The 20,439-nt window shown below is 33.1% G+C and overlaps 1 protein-coding gene and 1 long non-coding RNA gene across 2 annotated transcripts in view; both read left to right on the forward strand.

Annotated features, from left to right (window-relative positions):
• LOC133174513 (multiple epidermal growth factor-like domains protein 10) overlaps positions 1 to 20,439 on the forward strand; it is a 114,884-nt gene that overhangs the window by 75,207 nt on the left and 19,238 nt on the right. The window lies entirely within an intron of this gene.
• On the forward strand, positions 6,979 to 8,036 carry LOC133174449 (uncharacterized). Its single transcript, XR_009719143.1, has 4 exons — positions 6,979 to 7,096; positions 7,328 to 7,462; positions 7,672 to 7,812; positions 7,922 to 8,036. It is a non-coding gene; the product is annotated as an uncharacterized LOC133174449 (long non-coding RNA).

Below are 20,439 nucleotides of genomic sequence, written 5' to 3' on the forward strand. Positions count from 1 at the left end.
AAGTAGCATTAACCGAAATGATTTATCCTTGTAGTATAGAAAATATAAGTCAGGATGACTCTTATATCGATGTGTGTATAGTGGAAAAAGTTCCACCTTTTTTTAAAGGCGTTTCACCATCTGAGAAACTGGATCTCGAGGACCCTGATAAGTACCAGTGGGGACGGTTTCAATTATTGAAAAGTACTCCCATCACTTTTCAACAAACCCAGCTTTTAGTAGATTGGAGTAAAGCTTATTGGTTAATCGGTACTTATGATCCTAAAGAGAAATTGAATTTGTATCAACTTCGATTTAGACCGGGACCTTATCCTAACCCTACAGCTATCCTGGCAGAAATCAATGAAGGTTTAGTACAGACCATGAAAAAAATCTGGAAAAAGTATCACAAATGGACCGAGAAAAAAAACCCACAGATCAAGGAAGTGATGACGATGATGATGTGTATGGAAATTTAAAACAAAGTTTAAAGACAGTGATACAAGACCTGAAAGAAGAAGAAGAAAAACCCTCAAAAATTGAGATGAAATTTAATTATCGGAAGGATTTCAACCGAGTGAATTATGTCACTCATTTACGTCAAATTCCCATCTTTGTACGTCTTCCCTTAAGTCTGGCTTATAAATTAGGATTTCATGATTCTAAATTAGTCCCGGAAAATTGGACAGAAGACATGACCAAATGGATTAACATCAGTTATCTGGCTCCAGACACTGTAGATTTATATCGAAATTTAAAATCCATGTATGTGTATTGTGATCTGATTCAACCCCAGACCGTAGGATCGAATGCCTTGAAATTATTAAGAGTGGTCCCTTGTCAATTTGAACACAAAGACAATCAATGTAAATGGGAACCCATACGTGCGGAATATCTCCCTTTGAGTAAAAAACATTTTGATACCATTGAGATACACATCATGACACCTTTAGGAAAACCCATGCCCTTTTTAAGTGGAAAAACTCTACTGAAACTTCATTTTAGAAAAGTGTACTGAGATGAGTGTACAACTTTTTTGTTACATCCTATTGGGAGTCATGATTTGTCTGGTATGCTGTCTATATTGTATTCAGCCCTAAAAAGGGGTATAAAAGGAAGTCCTCAGAGTGCAGAAAAGTCAGTTTTTAAGAACAGTTATCACCATGCAGTATCATCCAGGAATATTAAGACAGAGAGGACACGGTTGGACTTATCATAAAGGTTTATTACGACAAAAAGGACATGGGCTTGGTCTTTTAGCTCCGGTGTTAAAATTAGCAGCTCCAGTAGTCAGTAATCTATTAGGTGGAATATTAGGAGGGGGTCAACAGCAACCACCCCCACCTCCACCACCACCACCACCAGCTTATTATTATCCACCCCCAAAAAACTATCAAAGAGGGGAAGGATTTTTTACGGATTTACTGAAAACGGGAGCTAAACATGCCTTGACCGCTGCTGCTAGAACGGGGTTAGATGTGTTAGAAAATAAGAGATCTTTAAAAGACGCTATCAAAACTCATGGAATACAAGCCCTGAAAAATACTTCGGGAATGGTGAAACAAAGAATGAATCTAGGAGATAGTAAGAAAAAAAGAAAACAGACAGAAAGAGTTCTGTTGGCTAGAGGAGGTCCTAAGAGAAAAAGAAAAAATCAAGGAGACAATATTCCCAAGAAGAAGAAGAAAACACGGTCTTTAGATGTCTTTGACTGAGAGACTATAAATAGAGGAGTGTGAGGGAGAAGAGTTTCATTTGTGAAAAATCAATCTTAGTAGACAGACATCATGTTACAACCCGATTCCTGTGCCCGTGGGATGGACAATCTACAATTGTTCCAAGTCCCTCCCACTAATATTGCTTTAGAAGAGTCCAAATGGGAAGAATATTACCCTATTTCTAGTACTTTAGATTCAGAGACAGCTCCGATTGAATTTGAAATTAAAGGACAAGGAGATCAATATCTAGATTTATCTCAAACTTATCTTCAAATGGTATGTCAATTTGTCCAAAATGATGGAAGTGATCTGGCTGGAGATCCTGCTAAAACAGCCCCAGTGAATAATATCTTACATTCCTTGTTTACGGAAATTGATGTCAGTCTCAATGGAAAAATAATCACTCCAGGGACCGATACTTATCCTTACAAAGCTTATCTGGAGAAATTACTGTCTTATAAACCCAGAACTTTAGCCACACAAATGAAAGCCTGTAGTCTATGGGAAAAAGATACGGCAGGACATATGGACGAAAGGGGGCTAGCAGCTCTGGGAGTGGCTGCTAATCAGGCCTTTGCTGTCGCTGCTGATACTTGTACCATTAACAAACCCATCATCCCAGCATACCCAGCCAATTCTAAAAACGAAGGATACAGAAAACGTCATGAAGCTATAGATGCTAGTAAGAAAATTACTTTGTTGGATCGTTTACATCTGGATTTGTTTCAACAAGATCGATTTCTACCGAATGGAGTTGACGTCCGTTTGAGATTTAATCGAGCTCGACCTGATTTCTACATGATGACAGCTCAAGCCAATACGGGAAAAGTCAAAATATTAAGTATGGTCTTGTGGGTGAGAAAAGTGAAACCTTCCCCTACTTTAATGAATCACATCAATCAAACTTTGAATACTCACAGAGCCAAATATCCATTAAGAAGAGTCGAAGTCAAAAGTTTTACCATACCTACAGGAACTCAATCTAAGATTACGGATCATCTGTTTCAAGGCCAGATGCCAAAAAGGCTCATTTTAGGGTTTGTGGAGAATGCAGCTTTTAATGGAGATAAAACTAAAAATCCCTTTAATTTTCAAAATTTTGGGATTAAAAAATTAGGTGTTAGCATCAATGGAGAGACCATGATGACTCGTTGTTTCGAACCTAATTTTAATGAAGATTTATATCTGAGATCTTATCTGAGTATGTATCAAGCTTTGGGAAAATTAGGAGAAGATTGGGCTCCGGACATCACCTTAGAAGAGTATAAAAACGGATACACTTTATGGGGCTGGGATTTCACTAAAGATCAAGAAGCCCAATCGGATAAATTCCATCTCATAGAAACAGGAAATTTAAGAGTAGAAGTCCAATTTACTAACAATACGGCTACCACTTTAAATTGTGTGGTGTATGCAGAATTTGATAACCTCTTAGAAATCAACAAACAGAGAGAAGTGAGCATTGATTATTAATGGATACAGGACAGTTGAGAGAAGTGTTATCTAGAGAATTAAAGAGTTCGTTTGGTGGAGTGTATCCTTTAGATTTATAACCAGATCAATTAAAATTTGGAGAAAAAGCCATTGTAGTCAATACAGATCCTCAAGATCAACCTGGAGAACATTGGGTGTGTTTATATGTAAGCAGTCCAGTGGTAGAATATTTTGATTCTTATGGATTTCCTCCCTTACAAAAAGAAATTCAAGACTTTATCCATCGTCATGGTCATCAATGGATTTATAATCCGTATCGATATCAAGATTGGAATACCGATGTGTGTGGACAATATTGTGTGTATTATTTACATCAAAGACATATGAAGAAAATCAAAGCAGATGAATGGTTATTTCCCTTTGACCATCATACAGCTTTACAAAGAGATCATTATGTAGCTCAATGGTTTAAAGACACTTATCATAAAAGACCAACAGGTCATGGACAAACTTGTCAATGTTTCTATCAAAATGTATTGTAAAAAAAATTGTTATTGTTGTTATTATTGTTGTTTGTTTGTTTGTTCTTAAAATAAAAAAAAGAAAAAAAAATGCTGCCTAGGTGTTTTTTAAAGAACCTTTTAAAGCCCCCCCCCCGTTCCTACGGTCATGAAACCGATGATAATAGTGGCATCCGATGGATATTAATATTGTTCGGGTATTAGGTCCATATTTGAAGACAGAAAAAATAATGATGCTACCATTCATAAGAAATATTTGACAGATGAGGGTAGTGGAATTTTAAATCGGGCAAAATGTAATCATGATATTTTAGTTTTATAGTCCTTGGATTTATGGGTTCGCTTGGGGGCTCAATGAGTTTCCAAGGCATATAGTCTACATCTTAGCAATGGCATCATTCCTCAAGATGTTTTTGATTGTAAAAATATAGGTACACGGGGTAAAAGTACATATAGATTGTTTAACACTGGAAAGCTTACTGGGACAAAAAAACAAAAAACAAAAAAAACCAAAAAAAAAAAAAAAAAAAAACAAAAAAAAAAAAAAAAAAAAAACAAGCAAGCACACATAGCATTATAAAATTGTTTTAGTGATTAAATATCACTGCAAAAAAAAAAAAAAAAGTTTTGTTTTGTTATTACGTAAAACAGTATTTATTGTACTTTAGTACAGAGAGAGATAGAGAGAGAGTGAGAGTTTTATATTGTTTTAAAAATTCAATACGGCACTAATCTTTTAAAATTTTGAAAATACAGAAGAATTTGTTTTTCTTTTATATTATTTTTTTTTTCAATAAAATAATGTGAAGTGTCTGTTTACATGTACAAGTAGGCCTGGTTTATTTAGTGTTGATTTTCCACGTAATCGCAACTTACCCTATTAAGAATAAATTTAAAATATTTTCGAAACAAAAGTAACTTGTCATTCACCTGTTGTTTTTTTTTAAGGTTGGCTGCTAGATTTTGTTTATTTACTATATGACTTCAAGGATCTGCCAGAACTTACCAAAAATTGGGGAAAAATCTGGATTTAGGGATTGAGTACATGTACATCTTCATTAAGTCTTCAAGATCCTCCCCGCACCCCTCTTTCCAAAAAAAAAAAAAAAAAAAAAAAACTGTCGTAATCCTTGAGAAGTTTAAACATGCTCTTTGTGTTTACTTTTGTGTATATTTTTTTTTTTAATTTCATTATGCTGAGTAGTTCCCAGAAGCCATTATATAACTGGCTATTACATGTTTTCAATCGATCGATGAAATGCTCCACCTACTTCGAATATTAATGATACACAATTAAAACCTAGCTCGGACAATTTCGGAATTAACACCTACTAGTGGGCACTTTTAATTACCTTTAATAAAACTATAGCGCCGTTTTCAATGTAATTTTTTGCAAGTAATGTACCACACAGATAACAAAATATGGGTTAGGTGTAAAATAATTAAAATTTGAGTTAATTAGATGATGTTAGAGGAGTCCGAAATAGGGGCCACGGCAATATGCTTAAGTGGAAACATTCTTTCAAGCAAATATTTTAGAGAAAGTTTGTGCTTATTTTTAGTGGTGATTGTGGAAACGGGGAAGGGTTGTTGAAATAGAATATTTTCTTTCTCGATGCTTTTCGTTGAACAAGTATATTGACTGCATTTAATAGAATGCGATGGAAGCAGATACGGACAAAGTTGTACTCAGAGTTGTGGAGCCTGTCTGGGTTATAAACAATGCCATCACATTAATGATTCATGTCCTGAAGGATGTGACGCTGGATATGAAGGAATATTTTGTAAAAATGGTAATAATTTACGCGCTGCATATATGCTAAAAAATATTGTAAATATGACAAATAAAGAGGGTTCAACTGGAAATCATGAAAAAAGAAAGACTGTTACAAAACCTTATGTATTTTTATAGTAATTATTTGAAGTACTAGCTGAAATCCCGCGCAAGCGCGGGGGATTGAATGGATACCACTACCGACAGAAAATATATAGTAAATTCTACTGACAGCCTACAGGCTTATAGCAGGAAGAAATACTGTTCAAAATCCCGCACGAAGTAGATGTACGTCTCCAGCCCCCCCCCCCCCCCTTTAGTAAAAACTTGAAAAATAACAAACTTGAAAACCTTTTTTACTATGTTATACATGTAGATATTGTACTTCAGATGCTCTTATTTCATTTCCGTCATGGATAAAAGCACAGCGAATATGCACATTTTACTGATAAATTGAGGGGGGGGGGGGTTAAAATTCACAGGTACTTGGGTCTTCGTTTATAAATATGTATGTACCTTATTGATATGTAAAAAAAATATATACTTTACTTTGTTTAGCTTTTAAGCCTTATGAGTAGGCCGAGTTGATACAAAAGAGCATTCAAAAAAAAAAAAAAAAAAAAAACTGAAATGTATTGATAAAGCACAAAATTCTACAGCTTTAATTGTATTTGAACAATTTCTTACTCATTAATTTTCTATTTTCATGTAAGCAAGTTTATAACGAAGTACAAATTGTACTTCGGGTTCGTTGCCACGATGCTTTCAGTGAGGAATATATACAAATTTTACCGATAAATTTATTAGGAAAACCTACCACATACTGTATATGTAATAGTCTTTCGATATATATAAATATGTTCACAACTTAAAGTGTTATCAATGATTTACCAGTATTTCAATGACCATTCACACAAAAGCTTTTTTTATGTTCATGCAGCTAAAATCGCCTCTTTTTTTTAATCGGGCTCGATGCTATAGGATGTTCTAGAAGCTTCCGTCAATATTAAGATCGGTGAATTACGAAAATAATTTGCACATTTCCCTTTGTAATCGGCAATTACATCTTATTTCTTTTATATCATTTAAATTAAGTTTTGATTGAATTATTCAGTGATGACGTTTTATGAAACAAATGAACAATTGCTTGTTGTCAGTTTCATTAAAAATTGCCAGTAACTTAGATCCGCCAACCGGAAACGCCACCGTACTCACGTTTTTACTATTTCATGGCTGTTTATAGAAAATGAAAGTAGAGTTTTAATTTAATGTATGATACTTACTATGCGAGTGAAATCTAAATATAGTTTACGGACATCATCTTGTATATAGTGTATCCTTAGAGGAGTAAGTAAGAACTCTGGTGCATCCGTTTCGGAGTTTATTTGCAAAATTTATTAATTTATAAGTATAAGATTTTTTTCTTTTGGCTGATAATCTGTGTCTTAATTTACTTTTTATAGAAATCTAAATACAAAAAAAGAGAAACGTTTACTTGAAATTGATTTAAATATAGAAATTTATATCAGGTTGCTCATCTGGATATTTCGGTATAAACTGTGAACAGAAATGTAATGAAAACTGTGGTGTGCCTAATACATGCAACAGAGCAACAGGAGAATGTGAGGGCGGATGTCAACCAGGTTGGGAGGGACTTCAATGCAAACAGGGTACAGTGTTACTGTTTCAGAAATGCCATAACATGTATAAATAATGATACTTTTGTCTTTTCTGTTTATTTATAAAAATAATTACTTTTCTGTTCCATATTTCCCGATGGGGTGTATTTTCTATCCAACTATGTTTTTTCATCTATTTCTGGATGACGATAATATTTGTAAGGCGTAATTTTCATTCTCGAATCTAAAGAAAATAACAAGTAAAATATCAATTTTCTTTAGTTTGTAAAGAAAATAAGTACTGTGAAAACTGTCATCATTCATGTGGATTCTGCCAGGACCTCGTTTGCCATCACGTAAATGGATCTTGTTCAGGAAGATGTGCCGAAGGATATCAAGGAAAATTATGCAATGAAGGTAAAACCTTCTTCTAAATTTATGCAGATAAAAATACCATAAGTGTGATTTCAAGAATTCGAAATTGTATAAAAAGTGTTTCTTGCATTTTAACAACTTAGATTTCATTGTGCAATTTTAATTTATTTATTTATTTTAGATATAATCAAAATATTCAATTTCTCAAAGTTATTCATAATATAAAACGATTTCCTAACCTTTAATAACAGTTTGTAAGGCAGGATTTTATGGAGAAAATTGCAAAAAAGAATGCAGCCTTTTCTGCAAATCATCACGTGACTGCCACCACGTGACTGGGCATTGTAACGAAGGTTGTGTTGGTGGATGGCAGGGTGCTAAGTGTTTGCAAGGTTAATAATTTTATACAAAGTCTGCTTAGTGTACTTGCATAATTGCACTCTAAAAAAATATTGAAATATCAACAGATTTGAAATTAATGATATGCATTTCTTCATGCAGTTGCAGAGAAAACGGATGATGTTGATTGTCTGTCAATATTTTATGGTGTTCTTGCCGCTCTCTGTGTTTGCCTGACAATAATCGTGGTTTTAATTGCCTATATATGTATAAATAGGTTAATAATGTACAATATATATTTTAGGGCAAACTTCAAAGAATTATCACAGTTCTCTCTCTCTCTCTCTCTCTCTCTCTCTCTCTCTCTCTCTCTCTCTCTCCAATGCCACTGAGAGAAAAAAAATGAATAAATTACGCAAAAGCTTCAAAAACGGTTTGAATTTTTTAAAAATGGTATCTTGAAGAAGAAATTATACCTTTTTTTTAATTTCATACACTTTTGTAGATGGAGGACCAAAGAAGGACAAAGAAAACAGAAGTATAAAGAAGATAAAGAAACTAAGACACAGGCATTGAACATGGACATTATCTCTAGTAAAATGGACGAAGACGACATGAACAGATACCAAGAGCTTTGCGAATTTTCCCTGCCATCAGATTATGATCGTCTATGATCTTCTGCATCTATCATTAATACATCTTTATTTATTAATTTAATAATTAACATCTCATTTCGAACATATAGACAATAAAATGAAATAGCGTTGAAGAGAGCATCAGTTAGATACTAAAGATTTAAGCTTACGTTTTAAGATGTCTACAGATCTAATCAGATATTAAGGACAATGTCTAACTACACGTATCAAGTGAAATCAGGCAAAGCAGATACTGATATTTCATTGACAGTGTTGCATTACATTGGTATTTCCTCTCTCTCTCTCTCTCTCTCTCTCTCTCTCTCTCTCTCTCTCTCTCTCTGAAAAAAAAATATCATATCCCTTGTAGCTGAGATCTTTTATGTTGATTTATTTGAGGATCAGACAAAAAATGTATATTTAAAAACCTACATGTTTCTAGATATATGCTTTAAAAATCAGCTTACACAATCACAAAATATGTTATAAAATATGTTATAATCCTTTGTAATTTAATTACATGTGTGAACTATATTAAAGAGGTTTAAATTATTTTTATTTAAGTCAATGTTTTCTAAGTTGTTGCCAAGATTTACTCAACTGTAAAATGTATGACGTCATAATTATACGAAAAGTGGTTAACTATTCAAAACCTCACATCATGCATCTTGATAATATATTCACATTGTTTACCGCTATTCATCGTCGATTTAAATTTCTTGCAAGTATGCTTAAAATTACAGAAACTCAGAGGATCAGGCTATTGCATTTTTTAATTTGGGTTAATAGACAGTTTGACATTCACAAAATATGTATTGTATCAGTATGTGTGAGTTTTCTACAAACATAGTATTCATATGAAAAATTATATCAAAGTGTTAATCAAATTGTTAATCAAATTGTATGTTCACTAAAAGAAAGAAAAAAAAATAAACAAATAAAGTTTTTAACAAAGCAGTTGTAATATGAATATAAATAAAAACTAGTAGACTTATTATCTATAGAGCAATTAGAGGTCGTTCCGCCTTCTCAAATTTAATCTTTTTTTTTAATATATAAATCTCTGCAGCTAAATTTTATGAAAAGAAAATGAAATGACTAAAAAATGAAAAATTTAAGGAAAAAAATGACCTTGGCCTTTGACCTTGTCAACATCTCCAAGGCAAAAGGTCAAGGATCTCAATGCAGGCAGACCTGTGTTTCTCCGGTTATTCGTTTAAAAGTTTTTGGGCTAATCAAAGATTTTAAATGACAATAACTCGCTTAAGGGGTCGTCATATTCTTTCGCACTGAATAGATTGATACCCTGGCTTGAGAAACTGAAGACATTGGTGAAGATTTTGTGTCTCTACGTTTTACAATTTTGGAGGAGTAGTGATAACAAGATTAATAGTGAAAGGGGCAATAGGTTATAAAAGGGCACACATAGGGCTCAAGAGTGAAACATTAAAAGAGCATAATAAACATGCAAAGAGGTATAGTATATTCTGAAAGACATACATTAAAGAAGGAGATGTGAAAGGGGCTAAGTTTCTCATAATTTGAATGACCTTGAGCTTTGTCCTTGACCTAAGTTTTAAGATCAATGTTGAAGAATCTAGTACCGTTGATCTCATATCTCTACGACATATCATTTTAAAATAATTTCATTATTCGTAAACATCAAAAACTTTCAGGGGTAATTAAATTAAACATTAAAGGGGTCTACAAATACTTTTGGAATGATAGATAGAAGAGTCTCTGTTACTAGTCCAAGACAATGCATGGTGAAGGTCTTGAACCTCTACGGTTTTGTTTTGAAGGAGTAGAGATAACAAGGTTTCTAATGCAAGGGGCAATAACTGCAAAAGGGGTAGCAGGTCAAACACCCTAGGTCGTTTATCGAAATAACTTTAGCTGTCCAGTATCATGACCTATAAAACTTTTCGATGAGTCCTTCGGTTCAAAAGATCATAACAGAAAAATAATAATAAACATAAGCATTTCAAGAGGTCTTTCCACAGAAAAGTGGAAAGATCTTACTATGTTTTTAAAAAAGAAGTTTCAATTGGTGGAGGGAAAATTATACAATAAGTATGATAAAAATGACGATTTGATGCCGTCAAGTTTTGTTTTCTCTCTCTCTACATGACCCCTGTAAAAATATTTCAACAATACTTTCACTGCATGTATATTAATGAGAATCTTTGGTGTAAATGTGCAAGGAAATAATGGTACAGTAATTGATACCATTAATTGAGATATTGGTATAAAAAAAAAGTTACTAACATGTTAGTGAAAAAAAAAAAAAACTCACTAAATAAGCACCCGTAGAATAATATGTATAAAATACAACAAAAAATATAAAAAAAAGTTGCTAACATGTAAAGAGAAAACCTCAATAAATGAAATTGATATTTTTCAAGTCTTAATATCAAAAAGGGATGTATATCTCTTGCTCCTAAACTAACTGCTGGGTTTTGAACAAAGTAATTTGTCCTGCCATTATCCTGTAAGTACATGTAACTGTAACTAGAAACTTAAAGATATATTATACTATCTAGTTAACTGGCTAAAATTGCATTTTCTGCACTTGCGCGGGATTTCGTCTAGTAGTTGTACAAAAAAAGCGAATAGTTTCGCATTTGACTTTTTTGGACCATAATTACTCTTAAATTAAGTGTGGTTATCTCTTACATCTTAAAGGACTTAATTAAAACAATTTGTTGACTCTCCACTTTTTAAGTATTACAATTTTTTTGATAAAAATGACATTGTAAATTCGGTGTAGAAATATCGTCAAATTTTGGTTTAGTTAATGCATATAAATTTCTTTCTGCTAAATTAAATGTATACGTCGTAAAATGATGTCTTGGATTTCCATAAGTACCTTCCCTAATTCACATTGACTTGACACTTGTGAAGATGAGCCATTTTATATAAAAAAGTTCCTCATTTAATGGAGCATAAGATATAAAAATACGATAACTAGACATAGGTTTTGATCTCACATTGCATTACCTCCTCCGTTCAGTCGAATTCATACAGAACGACCCGGTGAGTTTCACGGCATTGAACACGCAAAGAACTATTAATAGAGTATTCAAATTTGAAAAAAAAATGGCCTTGGTCTCAGGTTTATTTTAGCCGGAAGTGTAAAATCGGTCGACTGTATTTTAACTGATATCAACAAGGTATTTTACTTCCTACTTAGTGTAATTGTGATTTTGTCGACATGGGACTTGTTAGTTTAGCATCAGTTTATCTGATATTGACAACTGATTATTTATTTGGCTTTGGTAAGTTTCTAATTATCTATATAGATTTTTTTTTCTATTCAATATTTTCGAATTGTATGAGTGAAGAAACCCCTCCAAATGGTATTGAAAGATCGTCCTAAAACGGTCAATTTTGATTGAAATGCAATAGTAAACCAATGCAAATGAACATCCTGAAAAAAAAATATTGAAATTACATAACTGCAAAAAGATCAGGAGAATGTAAATGCAGCTTCAAGATAATGATTGGTTTCATTTTAGCAATCCATTATTAGGTCTTTTCTTTTGTGCATCAGATTAAATCTCGAAAAATTGATTACTACCTAGGTATGAGGATTCAAAAATTTGTAGAATTTCCTTATTAAATATGTCGGATCTTCTTTTCACAAAAAAGTGACTAAAATGAATTAAAGAATAAGTTGTATATGTACACTTTGAGTTTATTTTTCCGTATCAGGGTGTATAAATCCGATAAAAATCCGAAAGAAAATTTCACCTACATCTAAAACAAAAAATAGTATTGCTGTTAACCTACACAAAATATTTGCTCTCCCTTTATTTAATCATCGCAATCTTTTCCATTTTTTTGGCTAAAGTTCCATATTTTTCTTCCTTTTTCTCTCGAGTTACCAACATATCCAATTTTGTTATTTTCTTACAATTCATAGCTTTATTAGATTCTTCCTAAATTTTTACTTTCTATCATTTTTTTTAGTTCGCATCTCAACATATATTTAAAATATGGACTGCTAAGGTTACTTCCTGTAAGCTATAAGGATTTATTTTTTCTATCCTGGGATGTGGTGGGACACCGACGTGTTATTTAAATCCAAATACCTTGGATTAAATTTCCATTTCTAGTATATTTACACATTTCAGCGAAATGGGGAATTTAAATGTAGTATTGCTTTATAGATGTGTTTGCACATGTCTATTGTGCTAAAGTAAGTCAAGCATTTCTTGAAAGGAAGTTTTAAGTTTTGAGACCTAGATTTGAACAGAAATAATATTAATAAACAGAATTTAATGTTTATAACAAAAAATAAATGAATATAAAGGCTTATCTAATGACAATCCAAGAGGTGACATTAAGAATGATTCAAATTTTTTTTTCTTATTTCAATTCATTGTACTCCTTATTTAAATTATATCTAAATTTTATTTAAAATTGAATTTAAGAAAGCGATAATAACAATAATAATAATAATAATAAAAATGTTGGTTTTGTAAGTAACCTGAACAGTTTATGACTATTTTTTTCTACAAATGATTTGGCTGTCTTCTGTGTATCACAATTTCTTCTTTCGAAAATTATTGCACTTTTAATTTTTTTTTTTCATTTGAAGAAAATATAGCTCTGAATCAACCAACATGGCAATCAAAACAATACAATGCATGGGACAGTACATTTCACTCCAGTAATGCTGTAGATGGTCTGAAATCTGACCTCAGCGCGTGGGGAGGACAGTGTGTGGTATCAGTTGGTGGTCAAAATACTGCCACCTGGTGGGTTAACTTAACTTCTATTCAAAGTATACATGACATACGGATATATTACAGGACGGGCAATACTGCGTGGGGTAAGTTTTTTTTTAACATAAATAATTTTCTATTTCAAAGCATCAATCACATCTTATCCTTAATATATTCCGAGTAGTTGTGATTGGCGAATACATACCATAGTGTAAAAGCATGGTTGTCGCTTAAAAAATATATATTTTTCGTCGTCAATTTATTTAAAAAGCACATTAATTTCGTAGTTTAAAACATTTCATTAGACATATAACAGCCTTTTGCAAAACGCAAACCATATGAGAATCTGACATTTATACGCAAAATATCCGTTGTCAGTACATGTTAAGTTGAAATAGTCCGGTGTCATTTGTCTTAACACGTAAATCTGTCTATAAAATGGTGCCGAAATGATCAGATTTATTTATTCTCAAGGCACATAAAATCGGGGGAGGGAGTGGTTCCCAACTTAAACCTTTTACTTATTTAAAATGAAATTATACTTTGAAAGGTCGGTTGTCCCAACCCCCAAACCCCCTCCCTGCTTTTTTGTTACAGTAGAGTCAATTCTCGCATCCAAGAAGTTGAAAATTAAGACACCCCCGAAATAGGATTTTTTTCTCTTTATGTAGTTTGTCAAAGAAATTTCAGATAAATTGCCAATTACTGTCCTAGCAAATATCATGATGATTGCAGTAATAATTTTAAATTTTGTTGATTGTCTGAAAGCAGCTCCAAGTTCAACAATTTGAAATTTTAAGAAGTGCAACAAAGTAATTTCATTTCCAATTCTACTAGGCACGTGCTTGTATTTTGGTATGCATATTAGCAGTACCAAAAAATCATAATAGGCATACCTAATAGTTTATTTTTTATTTTACTAATCGTAAAAAAGTAAAGATAATTTTATGTGTTAAAAAGTGAAATATTGTCAGCTACATGTATACACGATGCCAAAGTCTGTTGGTTGGCTGTTTGCTTGCTTTATGTCCCTTGAACACTACTGACTACCTATTGAGGGATGTTTTAGAACTGTACTTGGCACTTGTGGAAATAGAACAGAAAAAGGTTTATTTCGTACCAACATTTGACTACTATGATACGGGACTTATACGGAACGTCCGCGTTGAAATTCGAATCTGTGACTAAGGATCAATTATCTTGCTCCTCCACACTAGAGTGAAATGCTCTAACCACTGCATGTGCTTCGTGCTGCTAAGGTGTTCACCCTTAAAAGTCTAACTTTGATGCTCAGTAAATCTAAAATTCCTTTGTCATTAAATCGTCCACCCATTGATATATTCAATTAATTCTGTTTTTTTAATTAGGTTGTCCTTTGAGCACTAAAATGGGTTCGTTGTCATGACCTACATGTAGCAGTTGAGGTTAAGATAATCTTTGTCCGTTGTCATTCAAAATATACAGGAATCTTTACTGAATGGATGAAAAGTCATGTTTTTCTTCAATTTCAAGGAATACACTTAAATATTGGGGAACAGATACAGCATTCAGTATTCATGACAAAAAATCATGTCTCTCTTATCCTAAATATATTCCGAGTAGTTGTGATTGGCGAATACATACCATGGTGTAAAAGCATGAATGTGCGGTTAAATATATATATATTTTTCGTCGTCATTTTATTTAAAAAAAGCACTTTAATTTCGTAGTTTGAAAAGGAGCTCAATTTACATTTCATTAGACATATAACAGCCTTTTGCAGAACGCATACCATATGAGAATCTGACATTTATCAGCAAAATATCCGTTTTCAGTATATGTTAAGTTGATATAGTCCGGTGTCATTTGTCTTAACATTTTAGTCTGTCTATAAAATGGAGCCGATATGATCAGATTTATTTATTCTCAAGGCACATAAAATCGGACGAGAGGATGATTCCCAACTTAAACTTATACCCTTTATTTAATCAATATGAAATTATACTTTGAAAGATCGCCCCCCCCCCCCCCAACCCCCGCTTCTTGTTACAGTAGAGTCAATTCTCTCATCCAAGAAGTTGAAAATTAAGACCCCCCCCCCCCTAAGTAGGAATTTGTTCTGTTTATGTAGTTTGTCAAAGAAATTTCAGGTAAATTGCCAATAACTGTCCTAGCAAATATCATTGCATGTGCTTCGTGCTGCTAAGGTGCTCACCCTTAAAAGTCTAACTTTGAAGCTCAGTAAATCTAAAATTCCTTTGTCATTAAATCGTCCACCAATTGATATATTCAATTAATTTTGTTTTTTAATGAGGTTTGTCCTTTGAATTTAATTTGAATTAATAAGGTTTTCTCATAGAACCAATTATAGGAGAATCTGTGCCATGTTATCGATGAAGCATGATTTTAAATTTTCTATTAATAGCACTTGTTCGAAACCTACGGCGCTGTTGGAGGGCCAGATAAAAAAAAATGCAATTACTTCTTCGGACGAGTAAGATAGTTGTTCGGACAAATAAGATATTCATTCAGACAAATTAAATATTTGTTCGTTCAAATTAGAAATTTGTTCGAACAAATTACCTATTCGTTCGGCGAAATAATACATGTATGACCGGTTTTCCTTTCCAAAATCTTTTCCCTCTTTTTGCAAGTATAATTAATAAAAAGAGTGCATTAAACAGTAGTTTACCAATGTTGTATAAAGTACAATTCTGACAACGGTCCGATGACAACGGACTGAATTTCCGTAACTTGTCATGACAACGGACATAATTTGAATTATAGCAAAGTTTTAGTTAGCTTTGATTTTTATTTTGATTTTTCAGGGGCTAACAATACCTCATAATATTACCAGTATCTAGTATTGGGTATTGTTTCTTGTATAGAAGGAATATACGTTCATTTCAAAGAAAATTTAAATAAATCAAAAATATGTTTTAAGCAGGGTGGTGTATCGCCAACACTAACTACTGTCATACTCGTATAACCTGTTAATATCTGAATATTTGATGCACCGACAAATATATTGTCAGTTCTGCTCCCCATTGCAATTTGAGGGATTGTAATCAATTAACTTACTTGGAAAATAAAATTAAACTAGTAAGTTCTCTAGAGTTATGACACCGGACGGACATCATCTTAATCTCACCTGTGAGGTCATGACAACGAACCAGTTTTAGTGTTTAACTTTAAAGGTCCTTGACAACGGTATTGTAAAGGGACTTAACCTGTTCCTGGCTGTGAGATCGCCCATGCGTATCCGACGATGATAATTCTAAAATTGCAAACCTTTATATATTTAAAAGGAAAAGGTCTACTCTTATTAAGCTTAACTATTCAATGCCATAACTGAGAGAGAGAGAGAGAGAGAGAGAGAGAGAGAGAGAGAGAGAGAGAGAGAGAGAGAGAGAGAGATTTTGCAGGATTATGTAATTTTTTTAATTTTTTTTTTCTTCAAATAATTACGAAATATCCAGAAGCCCATATTTTAATGTTTCAATATTTCAGTGTTTAATTAAGCTGGTAACCTAAACCAAGACCAAGACAATTAAATTACATGCCCCTGTTCTCCTACACGTGTATGAAAAGAATGTTTGCAACGTATCTCCAATTCTTTAGGACGAGTGCTTATACCTATTCAGTTTTCATTTAGATCCTTCTCTTTAATTTGACATTTCCTACGTCTAGACTTAATCGCCATATGACGTTGTATGTAAGGTAAATTGCATTACTAATCCAAAGCCTGAACAGTGCTAATTTTTGTAAAGAACGTATAATTTACTATTTATATGCAATAGTCTTAATCAAGGTGATTTTATTTTTTTTTTTTTAATTTTTTTATTTTTTTTTTTTTTTTTGGTTGAATTTTTGTTGTAACCGAAAAAAATCATTTGGAACAATGTACAAAGTCCGAATTTTCTCTTCGGCCAGGCGTTGTTGTTAAAGATCGCTGCGCTCGCTATAATCTGATACGTTCGCCTGATGGTAATTTAATTCGAAAGACTAGAGATTTATCTTCTTTAACATAACATGTCAATGCTCTATTTCTTCCTGTTTTATAATGATGTAAATATAATTGTTTTTGTTTTCAGGTGCTTCGAATGGATACACAAAGAGATTTTTAGGGTTTTATATTTATATTTCGAATACAACAAGCAAAAGTGATGGGCATTTATGTTTTCATGACACAAACTACACCAGGGCAACCATACCGTCAATTGTCAGCATAATCTGTCCTGTACACGGACAATATGTCATCTACTTTAACCAAAGACCCCAGGATGCAGCACGTGCTGCTGAATTAAGCAACGATGCATTTAACGAAGTGTGTGAAGTTGAGGTCTACGGTATATACTTTTGTCCTCTTTTCATTATTAGACGATTAGACGAAATATAATTTAGAACAAGATGTGTTTGTGAAACACTGATGGCCCCATGTGGCAACTTATAGCAAAGGTTAAACTTTTTCAAATGCAAATCAAATATGTTGGTACCCAAAGTAAGGTCTTGTCTCGAGGAATATACCTGTGAAATATGAAAGCCCTAGCAGCAACCATTGAATAGATATAGAAAAGGTAAAAGTTTTTCAAAAGTAAGTCAAACACAAGGGAAGGTCTTGCCACAAGGATTACATATGTGAAGTATGAAAGCCCTAGCACCAACGGTTCAAAAGTTATGGCCAATGTTTGTTTTTCAAAAGTAGGTCAAACTTCAAGGTCAAGTTCAAAAGGTCAAAGTTGTTGATATCCACAGGAATGTCTTTTCACAAGGATTACATATGTGAAGTATGAGAGGCCTAGCACTAACGGTTCAAACGTTATGGCCAAGGTTAAAGTTTTTCAAAAGTAGGTCAAATTCCAAGGTCAAAGGGTCAAAGTTGTTGGTATTCAAAGGAATGTCTTGTCACAAGGATTAGATGTGTGAAGTATGAAATGCCTAGCTCTAACGGTTCAAAAGGTATGGCAAAAGTTAAAGTTTTTCCAAAAGTAGGTCAAATTCCAAGGTCAAGGTCAAAGGGTCAAAATTGTTGGTATCCCAAGGAAGGACTTGTCAAAAGAATTACACATGTGAAGTACGAAAACTCTAGCATCAATTGTTCAAAAGTTATGGCCAAGGTTAAAGTTGGATAAAATTTTGCAAAACTAGGTCAAACTCCAAGGTCAGGGTCAAAAGGTCAAACATGGTGAAACCCGTAGAAAGGTCTTGTCACAAGGAATACACGTGAAATATGGAAGCCATAGCTTCAACCAATCAAAAGTTATGGGCAATGTTAAAGTTTTTGCGGAGAAATAGACAAACAGAAAGACGGACGGACGGACAGGGCAAAAACTATATATCCCCGAATCTTCGATACGAAGGCATAAAAAATATATACTTTTTTTATTTTAATAAACGTTATTAGCTGAATTACAATGTCTGTGTAATTTTCTGAAAGAAAATTACACAGATGTCTTGGATTGCCATGATAGTATTCTTAAATGCACTTCATTTTACAAATTTCTGAGGAAAATTTCTGACGGCTTTAATTGATCGCAAAATTCATGCAATAAACTAGTGTATCTTATTTGGAAGAGAGGCTTGAAGAAATCAATAAAATCATATCTTATTTATGTACTTACTACACTTCAGTCTCGATTAAATGCATTTGTAAAAAAAAATACATTTATTATACAACATTTTACACTGCAGTGCTGTAGAAAAGATACTTAAAATCTCTTAATGTATATTTATTTTAAAAGTAATTTTTTTGTTCAATTTAGGCTGTAGGAAAAAAGGATATTATGGACTAGATTGCAACACTCCCTGTCCTGGCAACTGTCGTTATTGTCACATAAAGACAGGTGCTTGTCTGGGATGTAAACCTGGGTACCAGGGACATCAATGTGAATTGCGTAAGTGAAAAGAACACACATTAGATGAGTTCATTCTTCACATAACTACATAATTGCTGTATGCATGCCATTATTGATTAAATATTACTACTTCTGGGCCTGTTAAAATTTTGATTTTTATGTTTTGATATATTATATACATTTTTATTCGAAATGCTTAATAGATGTGTAAGTTTAAGATGAGAATAATTGAAAGGATATGTTTTAGGTACACTATAGATATTAATAGGTTAGCGGTAAATACAGTCACAGGTTTTCATTCACGAGGGGCGGGGCCCCGAGTGAATAAAAACTGTGAGTGTATTTACTGCTAACCACTTAATATCTATTGTGTAAGTTACTTGTACCAGAGTACCAATGAGAGAAAAGCAAGCTGATAAATAGCACCGCCTACTACAAGGTGTCAATCCACGGTCCAGAGTCTGTATAAATAGCTGTCTCCATCTGTAAGGAGCATACTTAGCTGCGTCACTGCTACTGCAAATTGTTGATAAAAAATTCGGAATTACATTGGTACGTGTGAAGATATTGTACCTTTGGAATGTTGAAGACGCAGAAAACATGATTTTGGTCAGGTACAGGGGTAGCGATTGTAGGCTTTTTTATTCAAGTCGTGAACTCTGAAAGAAAATTTATCTCTCTAGGGATGGGTATGGGAAACATCGCCATTGAACTTTTTCTATATGGTAATCAGCGTACAGAAAAAAAAATGAAATGATTTGTGACATTTTAATGAAAGTTTTAAATGGTATTGGAAGTAAAGAAAAAAAGAGAACGCGGAGACTTCTGATGTGAAATTGTTATTTGTATTTGGAGACGGGAAAGAGAATGACGAGAACTCAAGATAGGACGTATCATTTACTGATTAAGGATACGCGGAGAAAACATACAGAAACATTTATGAAGCGAACATCGACAAGCTAATGTTAGTATTTTTAAATTAAAAGTGTTGACTTAATTCATTCATCAGCCAGATCTGGAAATTGACATCATTCATTCATCAGTCAAGGTCTTGTCACAGTATGGCTTGATGCCAAAAGGTGGGTGTGACTTAAGAAAACTGTGGCTCTTCTGGCAAATACACCACAGCAACATCAAAGCAAAATCTAAATTTACCGCCAGTCCTATGGTACAATTACTATAAACTCCATTACTAGATATTTTGATTTTTTTTTAATTAGGCTGATTGAGAATTTCTGAAAAGTACAATTACAATACTGATACAATTTTGATCACCTTTGTGATTAGCACTCCTGCTTTCCTTTGTTCATGAGTTCATATGTAACCTCCGACGATTTCGTATCTCATTATGATATAACGTATTTGTAAATATATTTATTTTTACACCTTGCATTGTGTAATTTGAAGAAATTCTTACTCCTTTTTTAGTTCACCTGAACCGAAGGCTCAAGTGAGCTTTTTTTGATCAAAGAGTTTCAGTC

This window comes from Saccostrea echinata, unplaced genomic scaffold, assembly GCF_033153115.1.
Source record: "Saccostrea echinata isolate AGI-Se365-2 ecotype Australia unplaced genomic scaffold, CSIRO_AGI_Sech_v1 ptg000058l, whole genome shotgun sequence".
Taxonomy (NCBI): domain Eukaryota; kingdom Metazoa; phylum Mollusca; class Bivalvia; order Ostreida; family Ostreidae; genus Saccostrea; species Saccostrea echinata.